Source organism: Silene latifolia, chromosome 2, assembly GCF_048544455.1.
Source record: "Silene latifolia isolate original U9 population chromosome 2, ASM4854445v1, whole genome shotgun sequence".
NCBI lineage: Eukaryota > Viridiplantae > Streptophyta > Magnoliopsida > Caryophyllales > Caryophyllaceae > Silene > Silene latifolia.
In genome coordinates, this window is record NC_133527.1 from 127,597,827 (window position 1) to 127,611,541 (window position 13,715).

General features: G+C 40.3%; 1 non-coding gene across 1 annotated transcript; it reads right to left on the reverse strand.

Annotated features, from left to right (window-relative positions):
* Positions 1–6,699: 6,699 nt before the first annotated feature.
* LOC141644581 (small nucleolar RNA R71) lies at positions 6,700–6,806 on the reverse strand. The gene has a single exon (XR_012544194.1). It is a non-coding gene; the product is annotated as a small nucleolar RNA R71 (small nucleolar RNA).
* Positions 6,807–13,715: the final 6,909 nt, after the last annotated feature.

Consider the following 13,715-nt stretch of genomic DNA (forward strand, 5'->3'; position numbering starts at 1 on the left):
AACAGACAGCTTAACTGTCACACACACACACAACCAACCAATTCCCATCATCTCAATACTTACTGTCCACTGGACCAGCCCTGCCAGTGGGGGACCGCAGCCGTACCCACCAAATCCCCGCTCCACATAGTGAGCGATAACCCTGTCCATTAATGTGCAAATCCCTTCTGTGGCAGGTTCCAAAGAAGGCGAAACTAGGGCGTGAAGTCACTCCCGCAAGTGACCCCACTCAGCCGAGACCACGCCTCGCGAACCATCAACAACGATCACAACCACAATCACAACACAACTATCATATCAAACAACCAAATACAATACATCAACCAATATCCCATTATGGGACTAATACTGAGTAGGAAATCCTACCTGGTATGCACACAATCGACGGTCTCTCTTCCGCTGAGTCAAAAAGCCTCTTCTATGAACCCTCCTCCTATCATACAACACATAGACACTACCACATCACATACTACACATAAAACCCCCAATCTCTAAATTAGGGTTTAACCAAATCGAAGGAAACACAATAAAAAGGGTGCATAGATCTTACCCTCGACGCAAGGAACTCAACGGTACGAACAACGACAAGAACTGACCGTCTGAACTCCGGGAATTGCTATGAATGCGATTAAGAAGATGAACTTGTTTGCTTTCTCTCTTAAACAGGAATTTAGGTTTTGTAAAAGTGATTTAGAATAATGACGATGAAGTTTAAATACCTTAATCGCATAATTAACAAAACCCGAGAAAATTCCCCGTAAAACCGGACACTCGATCGAGTACCCAAGGTACTCGATCGAGTACCCCCTTACTCGATCGATTGCCCCAGCTACTCGATCGAGTACCCAACAGGTCAGAAACTATTTTATTTCGCAACTTACCCTTACTCGACAGAGTAAGGCCTACTCGATAGAGTACCCCAAGACTTATAAATACGGAGTATTACAGCATTTCATCAAACATAACATGTGCATAGGTTGACATCACAACAAGCAAGCAATTTAATTATGAAAATATATTAGATTAACCATGATTAATCCCATGTCGGTTTCCCTTAATTACCCACTAATCCTAGCTAAGGAGACTACTCACTTATTATCATGGGAAACATGTCATTAATGGTGTCAATCATCACAACAAGTGTAAACATGATAAGAGAATGAGGAAATGAACAATAAAGAGTAAAGGGTAAAGGAATTATACCAAACTTGAGATGATACAAATAATAAAGCAAAGAATAAAGGAAGAGAACTTGATTGATTGATGAAGGGTTGTCAATCCTCCAATAATAACCCAATAATATTCAATTACCCAAAAGTAATAAACTTGAACAATAATTAAAGAGACTTTAATGTGTAATTTGTGGAAAGATTAAAGAGTAATCTATTATAATCTACCCCTAATCTAATCAAAGAGGAATTTCTAGTGTGGAAGCCCCCCTTTGATTATCATCAAAATGGGGTATTTATAGTAGTGCCTCATTAGGTTAACTAAGGCTAAACTAGTAATTAACATTTCTAAGTTCTAAGCAGGGAATCGCTAGTCTTTCGGAGAGATGGGCATCTTTGCCGAGGACGCCACAATCCGCTCGTCCAAGGGGAAAATCCGCTCGGATTGTTGCATGGGTGGACGAGCGTCTTCAAGGCTTGGACGCTCGGATTGCTCGGTTCTTGGACGGGCGTCCTGGCGCCTTGGACGCTCGGATTCTTCCTCAGAATCCTTCTCTTCGCAAATTCCTTATTCTCGCAACATTAATCTTTGGTTCTTGCCCTTCCTTCAATACCCGTTCAACCAAGATCGTCAATGTCCTTCCGAATAGGCTCAAGAGACGGGAATTTTCCGCCTAATTGTCTCCTTTCCTACAAATAAAACACAAAGCAATAGGAAAGAAAAATAGGAAGTATTTGACGGGTAAAATGGCTATGAGACGCTATAATAATGTGCAAAATAGGTTCAAGTAGGGAACTAAATGTGCGCAAATAATGGTCACATCAAATATCCCCAAACCGAACCTTTACTCGTCCCGAGTAAAGAGGTGACAAAAACTAGACCTTTATTCAAACTATCCTAATAACATAGCCGATGTGAGACAATTAGCGGGTCTCACTCCGCCCCTTCAACTCACAACAAGAAAACCATGAGGTAGGATGCCTTCTTGCAAGGCAAGGTGGGTTTTGCCAAAATGGCGACACATCCAAACATTAAAGCACACAAAATCAAGTAGTGGATGCATCTACAAAAGAATAGCCACTTTCCTCATCTAAGTGGCGAAAATTATCTACAAGAGGAAGCAATTCAAGGGCACACACTCCTTAATAGATATGGTTTCTTCGAACTACTAAGCTTAGAAGGATACCAATAAATCACCTCCAAATTGTGTCAAGCTAGGGTGGCTTTGTCCTCAATCGTTAAATGCTTTTGTCAAGAATAGACTCCCTATGGTGTTAGAAACACTGGAGGATCGCGGAATTCCCCCTCTTGCCTAGACAAGAAGAAGGGTCGTCCCCTCTCTACCATGCACAAAAGTGGATACGATGAAAAGGGATCAATAGAATTTGAGTTTCATGTGGGAGTTTGCTTTTGTTGTTGTTCCCCCCCCCCCCCCCCCAATTTCTTGTGGCATATAACATTTGAGAACACTTTCTTTTGCCATTTCTTTTGATTTTTGGTATTTCAATACTTGACAACTTTCAACTTTTCTTTGCATTTTCTGTTGAACATTTTCAGAGTCTCCCCAATTAGTAACGAGGGTGCCTTATATTTGAAGCATAGGAGTTTTCATTTTTTTTACTCCTCTTTTCTTTTGATGCAATTTTGCAAACTTTTTGACATTTCATTTCACTTCTTGAACTCAAATTTGAATAATTTTTGTTCCCAATCCCTTTGATGACAAAATGTATGGTAGAACATGGATGAATGATGGTTACACGGTTTCAAGGGTCACCTTGGAATAAACGGTAGCCAAGGAGTTATCACACCGCAAGGTACTCTTGACTAGGCCTTAATCCATGGGTCAAAGGATACTAGCATGACACATCCTAGGGTGTTTTACAAGTATTCTAATAAGCAATGTCTTAAGAAGAAAAAGCATATACTAGGGCCTATATACACTTGCCAAGCTTCCCAAATAGACGGTTTCACAAAATTTTTCTAACATGCAACTATATGCCATGATGCAACTAACATTTATACATCCTAATGCATATGCTTCTACCAACTAGTATGCCAAATAATCTAAATGTAATCCTATAGTCACATTGTTTATACCGCATCAATCAAAATAAAGCCACATAGTCATTAACATAAAGAGGAAAAAGGAGAGTGGAAAGATCATACCATGCGGTCTTCATGATCCTCATATCTCGGATGTGACATAGTCGATCAATGTGAAAAAGGATAAACAAACAAGCAAAAAATTATATACAATACGATATATATACAAGACTACACTACAAAGGAAATGAACATGTTTTTGGGTTTTTCAAATTTTCAAATTTTTATGGTTTTTATGACTTATGAAATAAAAAGACATGTTTTTGTATTTTTCCAAAATTTTTCAATTTTTATGCATTTTTGGAATATAAATTCTCATCCCCCACTTTATTTTGGACATTGTCCTCAATGTATATGTAGGAGTAGGAATAAAAAGGAAAAACATGTTTTTGGATTTTTGATTTTATGGAAATTGAAGTACAAATGCAATGATATGATATGAATGAATGCATGCTCTAAATAATGCAATTCTATATGACATATATAACAAATGAATACAATCTAAACTATATTATATAATGCATGATTTCTAGTAAACTATGGTCACCTATGATCAATCTTCCCCAAACCGATTTAAACACTATCTCTAGTGTAGAAAAGAATAGGATTGGTTGTTAGTGACTATGCATGAATTCTAGTCTATATGCAACTATATATATGAGATATATTACAATGCAAACTATATGAACTAACTAATGTAAATGCAATATGAAATATAATACAAATGCATGTGAAGACTAAACTAAATGCAATGCACTATACAAAAGAGAGAGGGAGAGAAGAGTATAATACAAATGGAGGTGGTGAGGTAGGCATCTCTCACTCGTCATCATCATCATCTTGGGGGTAGCCATACCTACTAGAGGTTCCTCCTTGGTCATACCCTCCTCCTTGACCCGAGTATCCTCCACCTTGACCACCAAAGTTCCCGGCTTGGTTCCCTTGATTAGGGAACAAAAGATGTGGTTGAGCCCAAGATGGGTGAGAGCCATTAGGGTCGATGTACCTGATGTGACCATAATTAGAGCATATTTAGTCCCCGAATTAGCCTTTTTACCATGCTTTTTACTGCATATTTGGGTCATTTATTCTCTTTAGTTCTTTGTTTTGCATATTCTTTGAGGTTTTGTGTCCTTGGTAGGAAAGAAGTGCAACCCTTGCATTTTCATGGCAAAACGAGACTAAATTGATTGAATTCAATGACCAAGCATCAAGGAGAGATAAGATTAGAAGGCCTTTGTACATACTATAGTAGATGGGCAATGATGAGAAAAGATCCTTGCATCCCCGAGGAAATCCTCAAGGATTTTATGAAGAAAAGGGAAGAAAAGAAGAAGAAATGAGACTGTCCAGCAATCCGTGCGGATTGTCCTGAAGACGCCCGTCCTCCACCTTCACAATCCGTGCGTCTTCACTCCAAGACGCCCGGGCAGCAACACCTGAAGACGCCCGTCTTCTCCCCATGACGCCCGGGCAGAGACCCACGAATCCGGCCGTCCCGTGCTAAAGACGCACGGATTCCCAGGCAGACAATTCCGTTTCTTCAAATCTTCAAGAAAGATGCCCATCCTTCCAAAAATACCGGCGTTTCCTTTAGTAGGGACTTAATCGTCATTTAAGCCCTTAGTTAACCCTAATTCCTACACCTAATCCCCACTATAAATACCCCATTAGTCTAATTAGAAGAGCATGTTCTTCTTAGCAATCTTTAGTGTAGTTAATATCAATCAAATCTCTCTTTAATATTGTAATCAACAATTAATCAAGTTTTAAGACAAGTTTTATTTCCTTAATCTCTCTTTTGTTCATCCTTTATTTTGGGTAATTGAATATTATTTGGGTTATTATTGGGAGATTGACAACCTCTCAATCAAGCATCAAGTACTTCTTTTATTCTTTGCTTTATTATTGGAACCATTAGTAGGTATAATTCTCTTAATCCCTTTTTAATTATTGTTAATTACTTTCATTTATTCATCAGGTTTCACGTTGTTGGTATGATTGACAACCTTGCTAGCATGTTCAACATGATAATGAGTGAGTAGTCACTTAGCTAGGGTTAATGGGTAATTAGGGGAAACCAACATGGGGAATGATTCATGCTTAAATTAATATGCTTTCATGGTTTATTTGCTTGCTTGTTATGATCTCAACTCATAAACATGTTATGTTTGATGTAATGCGAGCCTATGAATCCTTGCATTTTTTACCCATCACCTATCTTTTCAATGAGACCATGCATGTTGTTGAGTAGGGAAGATTAAGTCGACTTGTAGGTGTTGTACAATCTAATCGATTCGGCTCCGGGACCCAAACTTTCCTAGGATTGTAAGATATAACCCAACTCAATCCATCACAACAATGATTGCTTTCTTATAATTTGAGAACATGTTTGTATGATCAATTCCTATAAATCCCCTATGACCCCATGATACCCTAGTGTCTTTTATCAATTGTTTACAACCCTTTTAATTCATCTTGCTTGTTTACCTTCATTGTTATTTATTTTAGTGACCTTCTACATCAACCCCAATTGTGACACCCCTAAGACACCGCTAGTTGCAATAGAAATCTCATCTCAATTCCCGTCCCTTGGGATCCGACCTTCACTTGCCTCTTTACTAATTGTAGAGTTGTTTGTGAAGCTATAAATTGTGTTTTGGTCTAGGTGCTCCTAACGACAAGTTACCGAAAAGATATAGTCCGACCAAAAATGGCGCCGTTGATGGGGACGGTGTTAACTTGTTTTAGATTTTCTTATATTGTTATTAGTTGTGTCTTTCTTTGCCTTGGGGAAGTAAAACTCCTTAAGGTTTGTTCTAATTGTTTTCGAGTTGTTTGATATTTTGCATGTCTAGAAGGTCACAAGGTGACTTGTTACCCATTGATCATGAAATTGAAAGAACTTTGACAACCAATAGAAGACTTGCTAGGAGAAATTTGAGAGGTATTGGTGAGGTTGTAGATATTCAACCAACTGTTGAGTTCATCAACCCTTTTGCAAGAGAAGGTGAAGAGAACCCAACACAAAATATAACACAAAATCAACCCACAATGCCTAAGTTTTCATCACATTCCGTATCCACCGAGGAGAACCTACCCAATGGTACTCCCACACCACAACATCTAACCGGAAATTTTATTGCCAAATCCGCATTTATCCAATTAGTCGAAAGAAGCCAATTTGGGAGGATGCCTAGTGAAGACCCTCACTCTCATATGGAGACCTTTTGTGACTATTGTGATGCGATTTCTCAAACCGGTGTAACTCAAGACCAAATTCGATGGGTCTTATTTCCTTTTTCTCTAATTGGCACCGCGAAACAATGGTTGAAAGGCCTTGATAAGGCTACTCTCGGAATTGATTCTTGGAAAAAGTTGGCTCTAGCTTTCTACAAAAAGTTCTATCCACCGGAAAAGACTAACATGCTAAGAGCTCAAATTACGGGTTTTAAGCAAAGGGATGAAGAATCTTTGTATGAAGCTTAGGAGCGGTTCAAAGGAATTTGTCGCTCATGTCCTCACCATGGACTTAGCGAGTGGTTCTTGGTACCAGAATTTTGGAACGGTCTATATGAAGATTCAAGGAACATTCTCAACATGGGATCAAATGGAATGTTCACCGAAGTTGATGACAATCAAAATTGGAACAAAATTGAGGAAATGGCGGTCCATAACTCACAATATAGTAGACCTCGCAAGGCTACTAGAGGAGGAAAGCATGAAGTGGACTCCGTTACTCAATTGGGTGCTCAACTTAATGCTCACATTGATACCATCAATTTGAAGTTTGAAAAGGCTATGGCTAGACTTGAAGAAGCCTCAAAATCACCAAAGCATCATGTTAATGCCATGACGGAATCTTCATCAATCACATGTGGGATATGTGAGAATTTTGGAACTTTGGGACATGACCCAAGTGAATGTAGGGGAACAAATGAACAAGTGAATGCTTTCCAAGCATACAAGAGTGGTACCCCTTATTCCAAATATTACAATGAAAACACCAAATTCCATCCAAATCTCTCATACGAAGGCCAAAATGTTCAAAACCCTCAAACAACAAACACCCCACCTCCCATGAGAAACCAAAATCGGAACACCCTTTTACAACCAAAACCAAGGTTACCAAAATCAATATCCATAAAATCAACAAAATGACCAAGGTTTTGATGTTCAAAAAGCGGTCCTTCAAATGCAAAAGAATCAACAAGAGTTTTTCACTCAAATGCAAAAGGATAGTCAAACAAAGGAAACCACCATCAACAACATCCTAGCTCACACCAAAATGTTGGAAACCCAATTGACTCAACTAGCATCTTCAAGCTCACAAAGACAAAAGGGGCAATTAACACCTCAAAGTAATCCCCCAAGACATGAAACGGTTAGTGTCATGCACTTGAGAAGTGGTACAAGGTATGAAGCACCGAAGAAGCAATTTGAGGATGAAGTTGTGGAAGCTAGTGACAAAGAAGAAACTGTGAAAACTCTAAGGATGGAGAACCATCAAAAGAAGAAATTTCAAAGAAAAATGAAGACAAGGTCAAGGAGAAGGAGCCCATTGTGATTAGACTTCCTTTTCCATGTCGTCAAGCCAAGCCCAAATTTGATGACCAACTTGGAAAATTTATGGAAATTGTGAAGAATTTGGAAGTCTCAATTCCTTTCACGGAATTAATCAATCACGTGCCGGCCTATACGAAATACATGAAAGACATCCTCACAAAGAAGAAGTCGATCCGGAAGCTTGAGACTATCCCCTTCACTAAGGTGAGTAGTGCAATACTTCAAGGGAGTTCACCTCCAAAACTCAAGGATCCGGGAAGCTTCTCAATACCGTGTACCGTTGGCGACACCACGATCAACAAAGCCTTATGTGATCTAGGGGCAAGTGTGAGTGTTATGCCGTACTCGGTAAGTAAAAGGTTGGGGATGGGAGAGCTTAAATGCACTAATATCACACTCCAAATGGCCGATAGATCGACGAAGACACCATTAGGGATATGGGAAGATGTTCCCGTACGAATTGGGAAATTTTTCAGCCCGGTGGACTTTGTCATTGTTGATATGGAAGAAGATTCCAACATTCCAATCATTCTAGGAAGACCTTTCTTACACACCGCGGGTGCGGTGATTGATGTAAAACATGGAGAGCTCACTCTAGAAGTGGGAGATGAGAGTATAACTTTCAATCTTGACAAGACCATGAGAGCTCCCCGTTTGCATGAACCATGTTTTATGATTGATCATTATAGCCGGAAGGATGATAGGAAGAAGTCGGAACTCAAATGGAAGAAGAAAATTGAAGATGCTCCATTCAAAGAGCAAGTGAATTGTAACAAAGAGAGCTTGAAAAGCTCACCAAAGTCAAGCAATGAAGAAGATGGCCTCATTGGCTAAGACAAGAAAATGGGAGAGTTGTCTCTATCAACTCAAGAGATCTTTAGTGATCAAGTAGATGAAGTTTGTGGTCTTTGGGACGATGAATTTGAAGGGATTTTCAATCCCTATATTGGTAATGCTATCGATCAAGACCGACAACAAGGGCAAAGATCTATTGAAGATCTTTATCATGACAATGAACAAGCTTTTGATTACTTTTTCAAGGTGTTGAGCAACATCAACAACACCTTGGACATGCCCCCATGACATCTCACTAAGGACGAGAGTTTGGTGGAGTCCTCCCTAAACCACCATTTGTAAATATTTCTAACTCCCTAACTCGCATTTTAATTCTCATATTGCATTTTTGTCATTTTTGGATTTTTATGCCTTGATCAAGATAATTAACATTTTTGAGAGAAGTGAGGGAGGGACTAATGATTTCAATTATGTGTAGTGCTTTAGCTTAGTGTGGGTGTAGCAATTTCCTAGGCTATCCATGCCTTAGTAGTGCCCCCACAATGAAGAACACGAGATCTTGAAGAATGAAAAAATGACACGGGATATGCAAGTACACGGATGGACATGAATCCGGGTAAAAGGGGCAGAATCCGAGCGTTTTCAAGAGAATCCGCCCGTCTTCAGGCAACCCGGGCGTATTTGTCACAAAACGCCCGTCCTCTGAGCTGAATTTTTAAAATTTTGGGACTGTTAGCAAATCCGAGCGTCCTGCAAAAGAATCCGCCCGTCCTCAGAAAGACGCCCGTCCTGCAAGAAAAGACGCCCGTCCTGCAAGAAAAGACGCCCGTCTTTTTGGCTGAGAAAAAGAAGAAAATTCCCTGGAAAGGAATCCGCCCGTCTTCACTGAAAGACGCCCGTCCCGCAGCTGAACAATCCGAGCGTCTTTGCTCAAAGACGCCCGTCTTTAGGCGAGAATCCTGAAGCCCAAAACAGACAGAATTCGGGCGTCCCGAAGGAAAGCCGCCCGTCTTCCCCCTGCATTTCAAAATTTTCGGGTCTTTTATAAACCCCCTCCCACATTCCTTTCTTCATTCCTTCAATCAAAACACTACCCATAAACCCCAAAACTCAAAACCCTCATCATCTCCATCACAAAAAGAAGATTTCCTCAACCACATTCATCAAAATTAAATCAAAACATCCTTTCAACAAAAATTAATCACTCCTCTTTCAACAAAAATCAAACCAAGCACTAAAATCTTCAACCTTTGAGTCGATTTTTGAATTTATAAAGGCAAGGCCTTTCATCTTAAAATCGATTTGGGTACACTTGAAATTGAATATTTTCACTCTTTTCTTGGTTCAAGCATCAATGGCAAGGACAAAGGAGCAACAAAGGCGCCAAAGGCAAAGGCACTCTCAACAAGGCAAAAGAGACTTCAAGCAAAGAAAGCCTCATTGGCTATGGTGGTAGCTAGTTCAAACTTGGAAGTGCAACAACAACAACCTCCTTTGGAAGCAACAACTTCTACTACTCCGGAAATTTCTCAACTTTCGAACTATCCGGAGGTAATTTTCATCTCTAACTCCCATAGGGAAACTTTTACCAAGTATGATAGAAAATCCTTTCTATCCACCAAGTTTATTTGTGAAGATGCCTTAGATAAGTTGGGTGTCCTTGAGCAAACTAGATCCTTCTTTGAAGCCATGGGGTTGGGCAAATTGTTTACAACAAAAGAATTTACATACCCCTCCCTTACCTTAGAATTCTTGAGTTCTTTGAAAGTTACAAAGGTTGAGACCATGGAAAGCATCGAGTTCCGCCTAGCTAATATGAGTAGGCGCATCTCCTTTGAGGAAATGAGTAAAGCTTTGGGTCTTATTGATTCACCTAGTTATTTCAAGCATGTTGGCAAGTATGACCCCGCTCCTCTTTGGGAGGCGATTTCCGGAAGGAAATTTGAGAACTATCATGCTAGTCGCGCTCTATTAGTGTAATACCCCGTATTTTATAAAATATAATTAACTAAACGGATATTATTATATATAATTATTATATATATTATTTTACTAATTATGTCGGGGTAATAGTTGAGTCGAGTTAATTGTTTAGTCGTGTTGATATCGTAAAAGCGAGTTGTTGCATAAGTTATTTGAGACGGGTTTATATGGTATTCGAGACGTGAGCTAAACCATTTACCCTCGACCCATTTGGGTTTACCCAATATCATGTTTAACCCAATTAACCCAACACCCAACATCTTTCTCTAACCTAAGTTTTAACCTAATTTTACCCTAGCAACACCTCAACCCGCCTCCCTCCTTCACCAACACCAAAACACCAGATTTCCGCATAGAGAGAGAGAGAGAGTGGCAGTGGGTGGTTGTCGGCACAGCAAGGAAGGCATTAGGGTGTTTATCAACGACAGTGGGTGGCCGTGGTGGCTGTTGTGGTGGCGGAAAGGTAAGCTCCTCCTTTGTTTTTCATCTTTTTGTCGAGTTGTTGGTTGTGGTTTTGTGTCTATTAGATGCGTTTATGGTGGTGGTTGATGGGGGATAGAAGTAGTCTGGTGGGAGACGAATAACGTGGTGGTTGTTAGGGTGGTTTTAGGTGGTGCTAGTGGCGGTGAGAGGTGGCAGCGACAGGGGGTGCAGCAACGGGTTTCAGATGCGGTTTTCAGGGGAGTTTAGAGTGGCTAGGTTTGGGGTGGCACCACCGTGGACTCGGGGGAGGTCGAAGTGGTGGTGCCACGGTGTCTGGGATCGTGGGCTGACGGCGAGCAGCACGGTGGTAGTTGGGCAGGGATATGGTGTTGGTTGCGGTGGAGGAAAGGAGAGAAACAGGGGGGTTTGGTGATGATGCACGGTGAACCACGCCAGTTGCCAGCCCTGGTTCGACTCGCCGGCGGCAGTCGACCAGGCTGGTGGTGGTTGTTGGTGGTGGGGTTGAAGTGGGTGTTGGGGCTGGTGGTTGACACGGCCTCACGGTGGCCTGTGGTGGTGCGTGGATGAGTGCGAAGGGGTACGGGCTGTTTTGGTGGTTCGAAACGGTTTTTATTGATTTAATTGTTATATTTCGTATCGGGTCGTATTTTAAATTAATTAGTTAATTCCCGAGTCTTCTAAATAATTAATTAATGTAATTTCCGAATTAGTTAATATAATTAGAAATGGATTTTGAGTCGGGTTTGTTAAAAGAGAAAAGTTTCTATATCGGGAAAGTTTCTATTTTTAGTAATTTCTATTTTGGGAACGGGAATAGTTAAGTAATTGGTTATCATTTCATTATCTTTCAGAGGGCGAATTATTGTGGATTATCACTGAGCACCCGACTATTTGACTGCAGATCTGAGGTAGGGAAATACACTTGACTTACCGGTGTTGTTAAATTGTGTTGAGTTGTTGTGTACATGTGACCGAGCTGTGATCGATGACTTGTGCGTGGTTGTAATTTATGCTATGATTCATACACTGGAGTGTGGTTGATCGAACTGTTTCGTGTTGATTATGTTATTTCGTTATTTTGATAGCTGGCATGATTTCATTCATTGATATACATATCATGTTGCATTGATTATCATTGAGCATTGCATATGCATTGGAGTTGGAGGATGGTGTGGTGGTGACGATGATGAGATATGATGTGATGTTGTGATAAGGCCCAGTGGGTTCTGCAGACTTGCCCTGGTGTCCTCCGCTGCGAGCGGGCAGATCGACTACGGTCGATATATATAGTCTACCGGGGATTGGTATGGTGGGCGTGCGGGGTTGTGTGTGATGAGTTGAGATGGAGATGGAGGTGACGGAGTATCATGCATATCATATTTATCGTTTTTCTTGTTTTCCCTACTCAACCTCGTGGTTGACCCTGTGTATTCGTGAACACCTGTGATGAACCGTTTTATGGGGAGCAGACTTGACAGGTTTAAGAGATAGGACGGGAGCTTGATGGGCGTGAGACACTGGATCAGACGACCTAGTAGCTAGATCATCATCTAGAAGACTTCACTTTTATTTACGTCAGTTTTTGTAATTTAATTTAAAAGGAGAATTTTGTAATAATTAAGTTAAAATATTATATAAATTGCCTTGGAGTTTAATTTGTTATTCACTACCTCGGGGAACCGAGATGGTAACACCGTCATTTATCTGAGGAGATCTAGTTCAGGCCCTTAAATAAATGGGGGTGTTACAAAGTGGTATCAGAGCGAACGATCCTCAGGCCTAAACCAATGAACCCAATGAACGTAGGATGTGTCTGAATAAAATGAACCCCTGGGAATAAACTGTTAGGAGCTCACAGTGCGGTTAAGAAGGCGCCCTTAATGCGTGCTCTTTTGCCCTCTCAGTTTTGAACCAGGCAACCCAATAGAAAACGAGTGAATGGGGTAGTTAGAAGGAAAACCTTGGATATAAGCGAGTTGATGTATACATTGAGACCTAGTGCTGAAATTATGATATTTATCTGGATGGATAATCAATGAAGCGTTGGATTGTGGTAATCGTGAGCATGAGAATAATTGCGAATTTATGATATTTATCTGGATGGATGTGAATGACGTGTTGATGGTGCTATTATGTCTGGTAATATGTGGTTATGTGATCCCAAAGCCATGCTAGTATAGTATCGTGATAGTAATGAGAGACACCATTGAATTGCTTGTTTCTAGTCGTAGCAATCGAGATTAGATGTAAGGGGTAGGTCGGGAGGCGAAGGGACTTCTATGGGATAGATGTTTACGTAAATACAAAAGCGTGAGATTTAAGTTAGGATGAGTTAGTATCGATAGTATGGTTGTAAGAGCTTGGAACATGGAAAATGAATGATTTAGTGTTGAAATCCGTTTTGTTTGATTTTACTCTGTAATTGATCTTGCTGTCATTTCCTTCCTGTTAATTTTCTACGGATGAAAAATTTTATGAGAAATAGCCTCGTGAGTTAGTGTTCTTTTGGCGTTGGTTTCATGCTTATAGGGTATACGGATTAAGAGTAATAAATGTTTTAGTGGGCTGTGGTCGGGAAGTTCCTGTGCAGTGATGTTTTGACCAACGTTTTTGTAAAAATCCTCATTTAATTTGTGTAAATGATTTTTGCATAA